At 40.8% G+C, this 19,260-nt stretch overlaps 1 long non-coding RNA gene across 2 annotated transcripts in view; it reads right to left on the bottom strand.

The window, feature by feature from the left end:
• The window catches only part of LOC130924322 (uncharacterized), a 177,839-nt gene that overhangs the window by 130,569 nt on the left and 28,010 nt on the right, over positions 1 to 19,260 (bottom strand). Inside the window, exon 4 of one of the 2 annotated variants that reach the window (XR_009064857.1) lies at positions 8,434 to 9,813. The exons of the other annotated variant lie outside the window; for it this stretch is intronic. This is a non-coding gene — a long non-coding RNA (uncharacterized LOC130924322). Of the gene's footprint in view, positions 1 to 8,433; positions 9,814 to 19,260 lie in introns of those variants that run through there. 2 annotated transcript variants of the gene reach the window in all.

Genomic DNA, 19,260 nt, shown 5'->3' on the forward strand with positions numbered 1-19,260 from the left:
ATTTTTTCAGAACGTGACTGGCGGTCTGAACTGTCAAGACTCCCAAATCGGAATTCATGCTGCAATTACGCCAGCAAAGAGCAAGAGGCACGGAGGACGGCAGCCATTTAGGCATTAGCGCCTAGCTTGAACTCTGCTTTTAAGCACGAAGCAGGCTTGACCACAGTCATAAAAAAATAAAATGAAAAGAATAAGCCTTACAATTTTCGATTTTCATTCTGTGCGCCGAATGAGCAATATTTCATTATTGCGCACATCGCCGAGTCGGGGCAAACTGACGCTTCCACATCATTTCACACACACACACGTCAAGGCTCGTGTATGCATTCTATCAGTCCATATAAACTTTGAATACAAGTCTAAACGGGGAGTATTAATGTCTGTTATTTGTGTCCTCTTTTTTGGAAATCAAAATATGATCACTCTGGAATGACATACAGCTAGCATTTGTTTTGATGCTTCTGCGCGTGCGGGTCTCTTTGTTGAGCGCATCGCGGGCTGCGAATTAGTGTGCATGCGTGATACTTGAACGGTCTCAATGGACAAAGGCAGTCTGAACAGGCACGCCAAAAAAAAAACGATATGGCAAAATACGGATTTGTGCATTAAGACTTGTAGTATGAACCTAGCCTTAGTCACTTTACAATCTTAGTTGCTGCCCTCTGATGAGAAGTTCGATAGCCAAATCCAGCGATTGTATAATCCGACCCCCCCCCCAAAAAAAGTACGGCGAGTTCTAAAGAGAACCAACAATTTCTATACAAAACAATTTTTTACACACCCTTTTATCACAGTAGAGATGACGTAGAAAGTCCAGTTAAAAAAAAAAAAAATCCTCACTAGTTAAATTCCGCTTTTACACAATTCCCAAATACGTTTCTAACAGCTAACAGATGACAATTTGAATGTGTAACTTCACACTTGAAAAAGGCACTCCAGAGACCCACAAATTTGTATACAGGTAGTCCCCGGGTTACGACAAACCTGACTTATGCCATTTGGACTTTACGAAACCTGCGCCTCGTTGTTTTTTTTTTTTTTTTTTTTTTTTTACTTCTACTTTGTAATTTATGCTTTTATTTTGGCGCAGGAAGTGTAGAGCGCATGTACAGAAGTGCCCCCCCCCCCCGCACGCAGACACGCACGCACATACGGAGCAGCAGTGACAGAGGTGACCGCCTGTGCGCATATTTGTTGGTTGTGAAGCATCCAGAGGCAATGGCTGTATAAAACCCCTTTTGTACTGTATATTGTGCGTTTTCAATTGTTCTCGAATACTTGGGGCGAGTTTATGTGATGGTTTTTGATGATGTGCGGATGCAAACTGATACATGCTAATCGTTTGTTATTGCTGTAACAACAGCTACTTGTAAACGCAATTTGAATTGCTGTTATTGAAGATGAGACATTTTATTTTAATTTAGTTTTAGTTTCATTCTGCGAGTGTTGATTTCATGAGCAGCTGAATAAAGTCAGCAGACCAAACGGACGTCTGACATCGTCATTTTGGAGCTTAGCTCAGTGTCTAGCTAGGACTTAGCTCCAATGTCTTGGCCAGGACAGTACGACGACGTATAATACATGTTTTGGGATTTTTTTTTTTTTTATTTTTTTTTAATTTAGATGGTGTTCTGAGGTATTTAAAGGGTTCATTCAGACGGGCACGGAAATCCGGGTTACATCTCCAGCTCAGAACGGAACTCGTTTGTAACCCAGGGACTACCTGTACTGTACAATAAAAGCAAGCAATTTTTCCATTGGTCAGTCCCTTAAGCACAGCAAAGTGATACTGATGCAATCACGAGTCCAGTTGTGGAAACAAACTGAGCACCTACTTTACTTTTAGCCTAGCAGTAACTATATGATTTGGGTCAAAATTTTGTGGGTGAACCAATGATCCGTTGTAATTTAAACCCAGAGGTGGGTATTTCTTTCAGCAGAGCTTTGGGGATTGCGGCTTGGCATCCACTCTTCAGAGTAGGCCTTGTTGCTCGCAGGGGTCAAATCTCCTCTTCCATTTTGACCGGTCTAAAAAAAATAATAAATTGAAATACTTCCTTTCTCCTCTTCTTCACATTGCGCGCAGACATATCGATTGCCTCATCATGTTCTTCATTTTGCTACACTGCTTTCTGAGATTTCTGGTTCTATCTGCAGAATTTGCCATGCTTTGAGACAGACCGCCTGCTCATGAATCTCAAAGTGAATACCCCATAAGAACACATTCAATTCGAGGTATAAAATTGTCTTTCTAGCTTTGCCACATGTTCCAATCTGATCGTGTTCCACGAGGAAGAGGTGGGTTTTCGGCAGCTTTTTTGCATGTCTTTATCTTAAAAATGGTGGTCCATTGTACAGATGCCCTTGCGCTGAACTCTTTGGAAGAGTATACAGTGGGGGGAAAGGCTATGCAGGCCTTTCCTTCTCTTTCAGCTTCACTAATGATGTTGTGGCTGACCACAGCTGTTTCTTCATAGCAGGTGTGCAGCGGGAGCCACGGTGGACCGACTGCGCTAGGCTCAGATTAGAGGAATGCCAAGAACAAGACGGAAGGAGAGGAGACGGGGCGCACGGTGAGGCGGGGAAACACACGTCCACCGGCCGTGCAACAGGATACACAATTCGATTGGGAATTTTTTTTCCTCAACACCTGGGCAGCGACATGAGGAGGATATTGTTGTGGGTCCGGCGCCAGAAACCCCAACGTTGATTCCCGCCAGTACATACGGGAAGTCGTCAGAGTCCTTTCCGGAGACGAGGCACAGAGCTACTGCGGGCTAAAAATATACACTGCTGATGCACTAGGAAAGAAAAGGCCAAAAGATCTTTTCCTGTTTGGAATTTGACTGGATGAGGAGAGAATGCAGTGACATTGCAAAGGCTACTCGTAGCAGGGATTAGAAAGCTTCATATAGGAGATTGATACTAGGTTGTAAGCCCTGGACAGTGTGATCTAACTCGAAATAAACAATAAATCAATACATTTCCAAGGACGTCCACTTCCGTGCCATTTTGTGACTTTCCCAACCACTGCATATCAACATGTTGATAACATTCTAAATTCAGTCATCATTTCCATCTGATACGGGTCGATTTGACAGACTATTTGTAACATCTCGAGGCTAATGTATTGCTGATCATTAATTAGCTGGGATGTTTGTGTTTTGACCAATTTGAACCAGGAATTCTACAGGTTGTTGAAATCGTTGCTGACAAAATCAAACTAATTTCTTATTTAAGTACAGTAACAAAGCAGTTCTTAATTCCTTTACTATTTTCAATATTTAGTCATAAAGAGTTTGAAATGCACAACTACTTTACAAGAATAGTAGCAAAATTACAGCTATTTTTGGGTTTTGACGTTGGTTTGCAGCTGAGAAAGAATCGAATGCAGAAACATACAGGGTATGTCACAATAAAATTGAACCAGATTTTCAAGGCAGATAGCAGGGAAAGAGTTAAAAGACTAGGCTGAGAGCTCCAACGTTCCACATCGAAAATGGCTGCAATGTGCAACACAAGATGATACTTAATCCCATACTTTAACCGCCTGGCCCCTTTAAAACATTTACCACTTTCCAGTAGATATCCCCGTCTCGTAAAGCAGAAGCACTAATATGCCTTTGGATAGTTGTGTTGAGTAGAAAGTGGAGGTCGAGTCAGAGACCACTGCTCTCCTTTGCCTAGCACCTTGAGCTAATATTAAAGCAGAGGCCATACGTGGTAAATATTAGCTTTTCTCTGCCGTGTTGACAGTGTGTGCTTTTCCACACAGACGGAACAAAGGTCTGCCATACTGCACGCCCACCAGGCATCTGCGACGGGCCCTGAAGTGGCGCTAGGTGCTCGTTACTCAACCGAGGTTGCTTTTCATTGTGTGACTTATGATTACGCAGTTGAAAGGTCCCCTCAGACCGGATATCAGGATGATAATGGGGGCAGAAGGCTGGGAGTTCTCTGTCACTTTATGGAGAAATTTACAAGATTCTTGTCTTGTGATATCTTTACTGCGCCACGACAAGAGTACGTTTTTGCAAATGTATTTTTTACCTGTATACTCTTATCAAGTTGTTGCAATTACAGTGGAACATATAATGGCAACTGCCAGTAGAGTTCTACAATTTGGGTTGATTTAGGCAAAATCTCCCTGTAAATGACTTAAAGATGCCCAGTCAAGTTGCCAATATCCTAAAATGCAATCCCTGATTTAAAACCCTAATTACAACCCCGGTCATGCTTGAAATGCTACTTTGAAACCCTAACTTTGGAACCCTAAATTTCAAATGCTCAAAGTAACTGTAACCTTAGTTTGAAACTACTTCACCACCTTATTCTGCTGTCAAAACATAATCCTGTCAGGTCCTAACACTGGAAACTGTGCATTGGCTTCAAAGTGCCTTTGACACGAAGAAGCATGTTTATTTCATAATACATAATTATGTATTTATTTCACAATACATAATTATGCTCCGAAATGAAATGGACCACTTGGATGTGTGAAGAAGCGATCAATAAATTTATTCAATTTTTTTAACCCCGCTCTACGAAAATGACAGACTTCCGGCTTCGGTCTTGCATTGAGGAAGAGGGCACTGTGACGTGTACGGGACAAGGAGTCCTCTTCACTATACAGCCGTACTGTTGTACATACTGTTTTAAGGACTAAGGATTCAGCTGATTTTGCGGATTAATTTGTTTATTTTTCACATCACGCCAGCCAAACGGCTGCCGAAAAATCTTGCTGTAGGAGAGAGAGGCGTGTGAGCCCTTTGGCAGTTTCAAAAGGTTCCCATTCACCAGTGGATATTGGCCAAAACAAGCCCTACTACTATGGGACCATGGGACTTACTAGGAAGTGAGTAAACATCGTGTTTTGTATTATGTCAAATACTGGGATCATTTTCATATGTAGTTGGCTTGCATTTTGTGGCTGACATGCTCCTTGCCCCCTCGGCTTGTCGCACATGCCCGCGCTGGGAGAGCACTATACTCGGCTTATTCCCCTCTTCATGTGCCCGGTGCCCTCTCAAATTTTCCAACCGATCAGAAATTGCAACTTTGTGTTCAAAATAGCCGCTAATATAGCGATTACAAAGTAAACACTACAAACCTTCAAATAAAGGACTACTTAGGTTCGATCATGGATGGTTCATGTAGAAAGCTCTCCTCATACACATATTGTCATGCTAGCTGCATAACAACTGCAGCCGCCCTCCTATGAGTCACTCGCTGTTTACGACTTCGCCGTGTAGTAAAGCATTATTTTGGCATATTCGTGTTAACCATTTGGCAGCTACACGCTCCTCCAACGTCAGCCAGGTTGTCCGGCGGTCATTGTCCAGCTGCTTCCCCGCAAACGAGCCCTCTGCCCTCAGCAGGGGAAAATAATCGACAACCCAGTCGTCATGTAAAATGATCCGGGCTAGCTATGTGTGATTTTCCACTTCGAAGATTTTGAAACATCACTCGGTTCAGGTTAGCATGTCGGCTAGCTGTCACGTCTCTTGGTTTGTTTACATTCTCCGAAACCGGGGAAGGGAAATGACACAAGCCCGACTTAGGTGGCATAAAATATCGTTCGGGAGGTGCGACAGTAAAGGTGAAGTCGACAGTTTTGACCATTATGGAGTAATTTTACCATTTCGTCCTGAATAAATGCATTTTTATCATTTTATATTCCATTTAGCACAAGACTTATTTGTCATGACCATGCCATTTATTTAGCTATTGGGGGAAAATACTTGGATAAAAAGTATCCTGTAAAAATAGTGGAATAGAGAGACTGAAACAATGACATTTTGCGGCTCTCTTCGTCGCCCGTTTCCTCGTTCTGAATAACCCCACCTCATTGGGCTGAATAGTAAAACCGATGAGCCCATTCTCCCGCTGACGTCAACCACCTGTTGAGGACGCTAGAGCCCTATAATGGTAGGCGTGGCTAACCGGTAGATTAAAAGACTAATTTCTCATCATCTGCGCTTTGCTAAATTGTTGTATATAGTCGAATCGTCTCAAAATATGATTCTAATTCACATAGTAATGCTATTTAAGAATTTTTTTTTCTCCTGTCGTACGCACTTTAATTCCTACTTTGAGAGAACAAACATTTTTGAAACCCTAACTTGAAAGAAACCTGCCCCATCTTAAACCCTGATTTTACCAGCGAGCCATTTACAATTCAAGTAAAAGAATAAAAAATATTGAAAGCAACACTAAGGAACTTTTCAACCTTTATAAAATATTTTCATAACCTTTGTGATATGTCGACTGACAACTTGTTGAATGACACCTCTGTTATGCTTTAACCAGCATTAAATAAGTTTGAGGAGGTGGCAAGAACCCTGCCACACAAAAAACTACAAATGTGCGGACTGATTTACGTCACTTCCCCATTTCCTCATTTGTTATAAAGATGGAAGTTGATGTGAATGCTTTCGCGCGAATTCTGCAAAGATGGCAGAACAACAAAACAGACTAAGGGAGGAGACAAAAAAAAAAGGGAGGCTAACAGGATTAAAAGGCACTCAACAATAAACATTGGCCCGCCTTCATATCCCCCCCCCCCCCCCCCCCCAATAAGTTAACGCTCTAGGAATATGGAAGAGTAGGCATTCATTGCTCAGGTGTTAGCAAACAAACTGTCTCAGCATGCTTCTTGGCACAGCAGAACAGGAGAACTAAAATGAGAGGGCCTAATCAGACTGGCATGGCCTCCTCCTTCCTACCCCAACCACCTCCCTCAGCTCCCTCCTTCAACTTCCTCCCGACTTTCTTCTCTTCCCTAGTGTGGTTTTCCTTGGCTGGCTGATAATAAGAGACACAAAAATCCTCTTTTCTCCGCGCCGAAATGAGTCACTTCCTTGCCAGGGCCTCGGTTGCTGGATGGCCGCCAGGAGATACCCTGCTATTTATTTCTGCGTTTCCATCACCACAAGTGGGGAGGCCTGGGAAGGAGAACTTTTAAGTGGAGGCCTAGCACGCAAAGACAACACGCATCCGTGCACATACAAATCCCCCCCCAAAACAAATCAACACGAAGAAAATCCAAGCCCAATCACGCACACACTTCCAGGCACGCCGTTAAGAATCCAACAGGACCCAGAACACAGTCTCCAAGTTTCAAGGTTTCTGTTTTTCCGTGACATCCCGTCGGGAGCTGTGAAGATTTATGTCCCCTTTCCCGGCATTTTTGGAGAAAGAAAACAGACTTGCTTTTTTTTTCTGACGCACAAACACAGTCTTGTATGCAGGCACACACAGAGTCTCTCATGATAAAAACAGATATGGCTGAGGGTATGGCTCAGCATAACTGGGAACACAGATGTTAGGCACACACAGCGGCCCTCTTAGTTTAAAGCTAATGCTATTGATAGTTGTATAGAGTTCAATGCTATTTATATTTATTCGAATTTTGGTTACGTTGTGAATACTAAAAAACTAGAGCTGGGAATCTTTGGGCACCTAACGATTCGATTACGATTACGATTAAGAGGTTCCGATTCGATTATAAAACGATTATTGATGTACCCCCCTCCTTTTTATAAAAAAAAATATATATATATATATATTTATTTTTATTTTTTATTTTTTTTATGTTTTGTACATTAGTTCCAAAATTGTTCAAAAATCCTCTCAGGCTAAATCAAACTACTATATCAGTATCAAGTTGACATATATAGTATAAGTATATTGTATATAGTACATATAGTAAACAAATATACAAAAATAACAGTAAATAAAAAACTCCAGTCCCCATTCTGTATCAGCAGCTTTAAACTACATTCAATTAATTTAATGTTGCGAATCAACTGTTACAGTTGTTAAAATTGCTCCCGTTATTCCATAATTTCCCTTCTGTCTACTTTTGTCAACGTTTTAACACCATTTCATCATTTAAAGACAATATTCTGCCGATTTAGGAGTATTTTAGATTAAAAAGTTAATTAGGTTCGCTACAACAGAGCCTTCTAGAGAGGTCTACTGCTTTAAGATGGCGGCTGTTTACTTACACCGGAAAGTCTTGTCATTTCGCATCTCTGTTCAACAATACATGTTCTAACACTGACGTCGTCTGTCATTTTGCATCTAGTTCTACATATATATGATATCTACTGTAGCCGTATGTTTGCAGCAACTAGCAACTGGGCCTTGTTTGTAGCGGATGTTAGCCGCAGTCAGGTATGATTGTTTTTTTTTTCTCTAGCGGCATGAGTTGAACATGATATTTACTCTCGGTCCGTTCCTCATTGCGTCCCAAAGACAGCGTTGACTGTGTTTTACTTCCGCTTTACCTGGTATAATTCAATAATCGGAATTTGGATATTTGTGAATCGTTCTCGGATCTTCCAAGGCCGAATCGCGAATAATCTAAGAATCGGAAATTTCGCACACGGCTATTAAAAACGGTCATCTGTATACAAATTTCCTCCGGTGGTGACGTAACAAATATTTTAACACAAACTGGAATGCGCGTCAACAACGTAACACAGCACTTGAGTAATAATAGTAAATGGTCTTCCAAATCATTCCAAAGTAAGTTAATTTAGAATATTCACGAAAACTACAAGTAGTTCCCAGGTTTCGAACGAGTTCTGTTCCTACGTTGGCAACTTAACCCGAATTTTTGCTAAAGTCGGACTTACACCAAAAAGCATGTTTATTTCATATTTCACGCTGTGTTTTATGCTCCTGAATGAGATGAACCGCTTGGATGCGTGTTGAAGGGACTGTTTTATATATTCAATTTTTGAATTTCGCGCCATGAAAATGTGTAATTTCCGCCTCCAGTCTTGGGTTTAGGACGAATGCGAATGTGATGTCACCCGGGTTAGCATCTCACAACTTAGCATTGCTTTATAGCATGCAGATGGACTGCAGATTCAGCTGATTTTGCGGATTAATTCGTTTATTTTTCGCATCACGCCAGCCAAACGGCTGCAGGCTTTTGTAGCTGCCCCAGGGAGAGGTGTGTGAGCCTTTTTGGGTTTCAGAAAGCTCCCGTTCACCCCGAGATCGGCCATGACAAGTGTGCGGCAACTGTGGGACCATTGGACTTACAAGGAAGTGAGTAAACATCGTGTTTTGTATTATGTCAAATATTGGGATCATGGCACACGTTTTAATACGGAGGTGGCTTGCATTTTGTGACTGACAATGCTTCTTGTCCACCAAGAATGCCACTCGGCCGACGACCGGCGGCTTGTTACGACTGAAAGGGGTTTTACGTGGAGAAAAAAAACGACTGGAGACAAAATGGCAGACCAGACTCCAGCGTCATAAAGTCGAAATCACGTAAGGACGATCTGTATCGTACAGTATATTTCTCCAAAACTCTCAGTTTTACCACACATCAACATGGCTCACTGTATAACAGAATCAGGATTCCTTTACTGACAAAATAATGTACAAATAGCAGCTCTCAAGGACAGTGCAAGCAACCAAACTGTACAGGTAAATGAATAATAGATATATGAAAATAAATGAAATAGTGCAAATGAATAGTGGAAACAGTGGGTACCGATACAGAGCACAACAGCAGGGTGTGATTTTGTTACTGTGTATTACCATACAAGGTTCAATAACAGCTTTGAGGTAGAAAATGTTTAGTCTGTTTGATCTAGATTGAATTGCCCTGAAAGGTCAGTCTGAGGGACAGAGCTAGAAGAGTTGGTAGCTGGGTGAGAGTTCCTGATGATGCAGCATACTCTCCTGAATGTGCTGCAGATGTCCTCCAAAGGTGTAAGAGGGCAGCCAGTCAGTCTCTGGGTGGTGTTAATGACCCTCTGGACCTGTTTCCTCTCAGGCATAGTGCATCTAGAGAACCACAGTGAGATGCCGTAGATCAGCACCACTCAGATCAGCTCAGATCTTAAGGTGTACTTTCTGAAAACCCTCAAGGAGTAGAGTCTCTGCTGGGCCTTATTCAGAGTTGATGAGGATTTAAGGCATTTTCACATTAGACCAAGAGGACCAGCGTCCGGTTGGAGAGCTACCTCGCAGGAACACTTGCAAATGACTACTTCAAAAAGGTCAGTATTCACACTGAACACACAGAACTTTCAGAGTAGCATCATGTGGACGAAAGGCGCACTCATTGATTGGACTAATTTAGAAGAGGAAATACAGTGGGGGGAACAAGTCAAATACTTGTTCTCCCCACTGTAACTCCCGCAGAGTTGTTTGGTCCGAACTGGAGTTCGGATGCGCGTTCACATTTACAAAATGAAGCGGACTATCTGAGAAGAAAAAAAAAAAACGCATCAAACAGTGCTAGTGTGAAAGCGCCCTTTGAAGTCCAGGTATTGGTGCCCAGGGACCTGAAATCTGGCACAATGTCCTCCGTGTCCCAATTAATGGTGATTGGATGAATGATCCAACTAGGGCTCACTAGTTTATGCCACGCATTTAGATCTTGAAAAGCATAATGTTTAAACTGCTGTTAATGGCCAGGAGTAGGTGCCCAGGGACCTGAAATCTGGCACAATGCCCTCCCTGTCCCAATTAATGGTGATTGGGTGAATGATCCAACTAGGGGTCACTAGTTTATGACACGCATTTAGATCTTGAAAAACATCATGTTTAAGCAGCTGTTAATAGCCAGGAGAATCATGTATACAGACAGAGACTGCTGTTACAACAAATCTCAGATTGCGCTTCAGTAATTCATGTGTCATAATTCTGCAAATTCATTCAGCAACCTGCTATTAAGGCTTGAAACACACACGTCAACATGTTGTGTTGTAATCTTTCTGTCAGAAATTGTCTTCTAGAAGAGAGTAGTAGCAGGAAAAAAAAACATTGTATTTAGTGCTCTGTTAAAAAAAAAAAAAGTCAAACCTCTTATGAGCTTGGAATGTCTTAAGTGTCAATAGTGGTTCTGAATGAGTAATTAGATTAAGTGCTGTAGTTTTCAGACTATAAACTGTTACCTTGGTCCACTGATTTGAACGTTGCGTCTTATACTCCAGTGATGTTTATATATGAAGAAATGCTGTTTCCGTGGAAATTTTTGTGAGTGTGGTTTATATTCTGGTGTGCCTTAAAGTCCAAAAATTACAGTAGTTGTGAAGTTAAGGTTAGATCAGGTGACACTAGAACGAAATCTTATAACTGTCATTACTTAAAATAACCTAGTTTTGATTAATTGATTTTTCCTGCAGTTATCTGTCCTATTTTTTGCTGTTTTTCCAATTGTAATTGTATTGCTTTTTTGTGTGTTTTATGAATTTGGTTATTTTCTGTACAATTAAGATTCCATCAAAAATGAGCATATCAATCTGTTAATTCCAAATACCGTAATTTCCCGAATATTACGCGCACTTTTTTTCCCCAAAATCAACTTGTAAAATCATGGTGCGCATTATAAACGGGTAAATGGATGGAGACAGAAATATATATAAAAATATATATAAACCGATTTTTTTGTTTATTGACACGGCCATGTTGTATTGACGAAACGTATGCGGGGATCCGTTGCCGACCATTACGGTACGTGACGTCACCATTTTGTTTCGGTAATACTTCACTTTGATCGGCTGAATGATTTTGTCTATGTTAAATTCTGCTTTTTTCACTCTTCATAAAGCAGAGAATTTAGTTTCTTTAACTCATTTGAGTCAACGTTCACTGCAGCTCCGCAACTCGGACCATAACAAACGTGACAACATAGACTTCCAGTGTGTGTCCGTCAACTATATCTGTCCCTCGGGAAACTCAAACCCAAATAACAATAGTTCCTATTGTTACAGTCTTGTCGACAGCGATGAGCACTCTCGGATTTCCGACTTACGTTCTCACTTTCATTTTACCGTATCAATCCATGGAAGAAACATTTATTCATCATGATGAAACGAGCAAGCTATACAGCAGCCTTTAAAAGAAAACTCACATGTTTTGTTTTCTCCCAAATTCTGGTAAGTTGGAGAAGTTGTCAAATCATATTACCGTAAATATTGTCAGTTTATGGTAATGTTTTGAACTACCAATATGCTATGCTTGTGCTGTGTTTCACCAGTCAGTAAAATGACAATTCTGTATCTGTACACGAGCTCTGTTTTCTTGTATTCTTCTATTTATTGGTGCTAAAATTAGGGTGCACGTTATAAACGGGTACAATAATTTTCCCTAGATTTTACAAGTAAATTTGGAGTGCGCATTATACACCGGTGCGCCTTATGTTCGGGAAATTACGGTAGAATACGAATAACAAGAATTTACATATGCAAGGGGCTGCTACTTGGGTAACAGCAATTCCATTTTGGTTACTCAATTTTAGGTCCTGAAATACCTCCTTGTGTTTCTCGTTTTATGGTCCCTTTTGCATACAAGACTTTATTCTAGATTGATTGTGTAAAAATAGTCTCAAGGTTAGAGGCTCTAGCCCCACCTCTTACTTCGAGACTACAGCCTCACCTGCTGCTTTGGCATGCAAATGGCAGCCTCCTAAAGAGATTTGAAAACAGCAAAACAGAAACCGATGCAGGTGAGGCGACAGCGTCTAAGTACACTAATTTATTTGGGATTAATGCTGCACACGCATGCTGTCAGCCATGCACTTAGCCCACAGAGTCAAATACACAGGATCCTTGTGAATCCAAAACATTCCTTTCAGCTCAAGTTCAGGCACATCCCCCTAATGGAGGGGTTTGAACTTTTATTCATGGGCCCTTCTGTGGAATATCACTGCTATATAACTACCAGCTGACTACTTGTTGGGCCCTCTCTTTTTTTGGCCAGGTTTTTTTTTTTTTGTTTTGTTCACCGCGGTACATTGTCCCTGCAGCACTTCTTTGGAACACTACGAATTGTGATTTAAATGGCTTTTGAGTACGCCTAATCCACCGGAGGCACATAAATCACACAAAGGTAGCACTGAAAGAATCGGCAAATTCCACAGAGCAAAGAGGAAGTCTTAAATCCCGAGCCTTGCTGAAATAACACCAAGGTGACTTATTAAAGGAATTATTTTTGACTCATGTCTATAGACTGACCCTTGATTGATTCTTGATTGTCTAATATATGAGGACAATAGATATGGAAATGTGATTTTCCCGCTCCCACACATGCACAAAATCTTTGGGTACTTTTGTGTTTTTCCTTGCCATGCTGTGTATTTTGTCATTAAACTGAGCAAATCCCGAGGTATTATGTACACAAGGCGATGTGGTACAGGAAGGGTGTACTGTCGGTTGTGGTGAGGTTAAACTCAAGGTATGAAATGTTTTCTCCTCCTAGTTATGAAAATCAGAGCCAATTTCCTCTCCATGCTCGATAAGATCGCCCCAATGAAAACCGGACCTGGCAGTGGAGGAGGTTAATACATTAGCCGCATGCTGTTTTTTTTTAACCGTGTCCTGGGGCCCACAGTAACCCAGCGCCGAAAAAAAGCCTTGCTAATTTCCATGGTAACTGATAAGCAGCATGAGTGAGGCATTAGAGATAGTCTACCATAAGATTACGTATACTAGGAGTGGGCACCTCTTGGTACGTCACGATACGATTTGCTGATGATATGGCGATACAACGATTATCGATACATTTGGTCAGGAAATCCTTCTAGGATATTCTACAAACAACTAATAAACAGGAAAAACAAGCTTCTGCTATGAATTGGAATGAGTTTATCACTAGTAGGCATCCAATCCGTTTTATCTGGGAGGGTGGCAGCGAATGAACATTCGTTCATTCACTGCCATCCCTCCCACTTCAAACGGATTGAACGTCTATGGGTGGTAGTGGCAGCCAATGCCAGGGAATGAGGTAATTTTGGGCCATTTAAGGTCATTTACCTGTTCATTTTCAGTTACCTCCTGTTGATTTTGGGGTATTTTATGGCTCTCTTCCTGTTTATTTACAGTTACAGAACAGGAAATGGCCTGGGAATCACCCAAATAAATAGGCAGTGACTCAAACTCAACAGAAAATGGCCTGTAAATGCCCTAAAATGAACAGCAAGTGACCTGTAAATGCCCCGAAAATCGTACAGAATGACTGTGAATGCTCTGGTTTCGAATGAACGAACGTTCCCTGTCTAAATGGATTGGGCGTCGAGCACCGTAAATGTAGCCTTAGAGTTAACTGAGACACTATTATGGTGGAAGATTTAGGTAGCAACTTGTTGGTTCATTTTTTTTTTTTTTTTTTAAAGACAATGACACTTTTTAAAAACGATATCTCGATTCTTGGCAGGAGCATATCGATAACCTTTTGGGATACAAAGTATCACGATATACAGTGCCCTCCATAATTATTGGATTTATAATAATTATGTGTTTTTTAGCTTCTAATATTTTTTTTTCTAAACAATATGGGACCTTAATGGGAAAAAAGAGAAAAATCCAACCTTCAATACAAGTGCATTTATTGAGTGGGGGAAAAAATCCCATATAAAGAAATAATTAATTGACATTAAATAATGTGTGTCACAATTATTAGCACCCCTGGTGTTAATACTTTGTACAACCCCCTTTTGCCAACAAAACAGCACCTAATCTTCTCCTATAATGTTTCACAAGATGGGGAAAAGACAGAAAGAGGGATCTTCAGCCATTCCTCTTTGCAGAATCTCTCTAAATCATCCAGAGACCTGGGTCCTCTCCTCTGTACTCTCCTCTTCAGCTCACCCCACAGGTTGTCAATGGGGTTGAGGTCTGGAGACTGAGATGGCCATGGGAGGAGCTTGGTTTTGTGTCAGGTGAACCAATTCTGTGTAGATTTGGCCATATGTTTAGGGTCATTGTCTTGCTGAAAGACACAGTGACAACCCTAACCCTAACCCTAACTCCATGGCCATCTCAGTCCCCAGACCTCAACCCCATTGAAAATTTGTGTGGTGAGCTGAAGAGGAGAGTACAGAGGAGAGAACCCAGGTCTCTGGATGATTTAGAGAGATTCTGCAAATAGGAATGGCCGAAGATCCCTCTTTGTCTTTTCCCATCTTGTGAAACATTATAGGAGAAGATTAGGGGCTGTTTTGTTGGCAAAAGGGGGTTGTACAAAGTATTAACACCAGGGGTGCTAATAATTGTGACACACATTATTTGATGTCAAATAATTATTTCATAAAGTGGGATTTGTTTTCCCACTGAATAAATGCACTTGTATTGAAGGTTGGATTTTTCTCTTTTTTTCGATTAAGGTCCCATATTATTTCGGGGAAAAATTATTAGAAGCTAAAAAACACATAATTATTATAAATCCAATAATTATGGAGGGCACTGCATCACCATTTCAATATTTTGTCACACCCCTAAGGTATACAATACTTCAATGTCATCTATTTGGCTTGAATTGAACTGTTTCTTCACCATAACCATGTATTTACCTGGACAAATAGTGAAACAACAATAAATAATCCCAGAGGCTTAAATTGTGAGACCAGCCAAGATGCATAGCAAGTAAATCTACCACTCCGACACATTTTCAAAGCCACCATATTTACAACGGTTTTGGAGCATTTTCAAGTCCCACTAAATATTTTGTCCCGTGACACTTTAAGTGCAGAGCCCTGTCAGTAGCAGTAAAAAGATATGATTCTAGTTGACGAATATAAACGTTCACAGAAGTGAATCAATACAATACAAAAAGGGACAATCATTATTTTTGTTCAGGCAAACCACACAAGAACACTCATCTTACTTTCCCAGGGAACCTGCTGCTAGGCTAGTCAGGGAAGATGAATTTGAACTTTGGTGTACTTCAATCCAAGGTTATAATACGATACTATTCACACATACTGCCCTACAGACAAACAAAAATGAAGGCAAGGAGGACTACAATCCTTTGACACTGTATTTTCCGAGCCAAACTGCCGTCACTCTGACCGCCTGGAGTGCAGAGCTAGTTAATGTTTACCCAGAAAATATGTAATTGTAGACTTCCCGCTAATAAACTGTTCCAGACCAAAATCCTCCTGTAACATTATTATTATCGCAAGCGTTGCGGGACTCGGCCCGTCGATCTCTGGCTTGCTTGCACACATTGGCCTCTTGAAATAGACGGATGACACAACCGAACTCCCAAAAAAATCATAATAAAACAAGTCCGCCGGGTATGAGATGAAGTCACCGACCACTGCCCACAACCATAAGTGCTAGTAGCTTCTGCTGCAATTCTGGCAGTGAAGTTAGAACATACATTAGCGCTGGTAATATAATTACCAAAGAAATGCTAATGTTTCTTCTCATCATGGTGACAGGAAAACCTCAAAGTATACCAGTTCACGAAAACCTCGATAATCAGACTTGTCTTCAAATGGGCTTCGCTTGTTGTTCTTAGTCAAATGCAGATGCAAAGATGAGTGATGAGCTTATTTTTGCATAAAGAGCCCAACAGTTGGGACAGCTGGTGTAACCCCAAAGGATATACTGTATTTAAGCAACTACAGTACAGTAACTTGTTAGTTGTTCATGGAGGTTTGGCAACATCCACAAAGTAGCCACGGAAGTAAAGCTTATGGTGCTGGTTTGCATTTTGAGTGTTGATGTCGTCAAAGGTGTTACAACGCCAAAATTTTTGCCTAAACCCTTTCATCTAGGTTATGCAAATAGCACCCAGATGTCCAAGCTGCAAGACTAGAAGAAGGTCTGGACTAAAAACGCATACTGTCGAAATCTAATTTGAATGACATTTAAACACCTCCGCACGTGGTTTGGATCTGTCTTGCTATTTTTACTGTTCAAACTTTGTAAATCTAACCTGGACACAAGATGGTTGTGACGTATCCAGTCAAACCTCACTTCAACGAGAAGCCTGTTCATAAACAATTCAGTTTACGAAAAAAGAATTTTGACCAAAACCTGCTCTGGATCAAAAACTGCTTTGGGTGGCAACATCATCCACAAAGAATACTTAGAGTTCTATTTTTGTAGCTAGTGCAGCTGTGCGCGAGTGTTTAACCCAACGAGCCAACTTCACATCATTTGCCTGTGGAAGTCTGCTCGCAGTTCCTTTGTACTTTCCTCACTTTGAATTCACGGACTCAAGCAAAGCGCCTCCTTATTTTCTTCTTACTTTCTGTTCAGACGTCTTTAGCGCACCGTGTTTAAAGGGAATGCAAAGAAGACTGCTCATTGGTTGTGAATGAAGTCAAATGATTATATCTAAAGTAAGCCAAACGCCCTTTTAAAGTCCACCTGCCAGCTTGTGTTCACTTACCAACACACAGATGAACGCGCTACAATGTACAGGTCTACTTTGGGACCTCTTTCGAAGAGAGGCCTTCGTTTTTGTTGTTGTTTTGTTTCCACCCATTTGATAAACTGAATAACTTTTGAAATCATTCTTCCATTTATGATTGCAAGTTGTCCAGGCCCTGAGGCAGCAAAACAGCCCAAAATATCTCTCCACCATGCTTCACTGTGGGGATGAGGTGTTGATGTTGATGAGCTGTTTCATTTTTCCTCCACACAAGACATTGTGTGTCACTCTCAAACAATTCAACTTTGGTTTCATCAGTCCACAAATATTTTGCCAAAACCTCTGTGGGGTGTCCAAGCGCCTTTTTGCAAAAAATTGAACGAGCAACAATGTTTTTTTTTTTTTTTAAAGACATCAGTGGCTTCCTCCTTGGAGTCCTCCCATGAACACCATTCTTGGCCATAGTTTTGCATATAGTTGATGTGTGCACAAAGATATTGGACTGTGCCAGTGATTTCTGTATGTCTTTAGCAGACGTGTTAGGGTTCTTTTTTACCTCTCTGAATATTCTGCGCTGAACTCCTGGCGACATCTTTGGTGGACGGCCACTCCTTAGCAGAGAAGCAACAGTGCCAAACTCTCTCCATTTGTAGACAACTTCTCTGAATGGCGATTGATGAACATCCAGACTTTTAGAGATGGTTTTGTATCCTTTCCCAGCATTATACAAATCAACAATCCTTGATCGCAGGTCTTCAGACAGCTCTTTTGACCGAGCCATGATGCACATCAGACGATGCTTCTAATCAAGACATTTCTTACCAGGTGTGTGTTTTATAGTGGACAGGGCAGCTTTAAACCACTCATCAATGATTGGGCACACACCTGACTTAAAATGTTTGGTAAAAATTGGTTCCAATTGCTCTTTAAGTCCCCTTAGGCTGAGGGTTCAACTACTTATGTTTCCCCCTTCTGTCATTGTTTGAAAGCTATCCTCATTAAAATATGATAACCTATAAATGCTTGGGTGGCTTTTAGTTAAAGCAGACACTGTATTTGTGAGAAATTCCAAAAGGTTCAGATAATTTTTCATACATTTGTTTATCATTTTATTACACAACACAATGTCACAGATGTCACAGGTTTTGAAGGAGGATGCAAATACTGACAGCAGGAATGTCCACCAGCTGCTGCCTTCCAACTAAAATGTTCATTTCACCATACCTGTGTTGTTTTATGTCTTATGAACTGTAATACTTATTACTCTTAGTTCTATTTTTTTGTCACTTCAAAATGTGTTTGTCATCGTGTAGTTTTGTTGACCAAAACCTAAGACTAGTTTCATCTAGTTTAGTCCACGTTTACGCAATACTTTCGTCTGTAAAAAAGTTTCACTCCAAAAATAAATAAATAAAAGGTTTCCAATTATTTTGAGTGAACATTGACAAACAAGCACATATAATAGCATCTACAAGCATCTACAAATCTATCACATGATGATACACACTCAGCAGAAAAACAGTACATTATTTTCTATTAATTATACCCACCTGGATACCACGAACTATGTAAAAAAAAAAAAGTTGTCCAAGAGTTAAGAGAACGCTGGCCGTTAGCAATAGCCTAATTCTAATGCGAACGGGAATGCTATGCTAACGCTACGAGTTTCATTGAGTGTGTGATGATCACTCAGCACAGACCTATAGAGGCTAAAGCAGCTGTGTATATTCTCTCTTGCCAAGATAAGAAGACAAATTATACCATGTGTATCTCAAGACAGGCAATGGGAAGACTGGAGAGGACACTAGTGGGTGGGTTGTGGGTCACAGCACATCACATGAATGACACAACCAGACACTGCTACGATGCAGGCTAATTACACATAAATGTCATACATGTGATGGTAACTGTGGCGCATTCCCGTCTTGTCAGACAAAAACTGGCATTCGTGTCGTTATGTTTTAGTCTCCCAAGACATATCTTTCGCTTGTTATCGTCTAATCGTCATTAAAAAAAATTGTTCGTCAACGAAATATTTTCGTTATAGTCGTCGCTGACGAAAACAACATTGCACTATACACGGTCTCCAAAAAAAGTTTTAGAGAATTTGGCAGTACATCCAAC

This window comes from Corythoichthys intestinalis, chromosome 11 (assembly GCF_030265065.1).
Source record: "Corythoichthys intestinalis isolate RoL2023-P3 chromosome 11, ASM3026506v1, whole genome shotgun sequence".
In the NCBI taxonomy this organism is placed as follows: Eukaryota; Metazoa; Chordata; class Actinopteri; order Syngnathiformes; family Syngnathidae; genus Corythoichthys; species Corythoichthys intestinalis.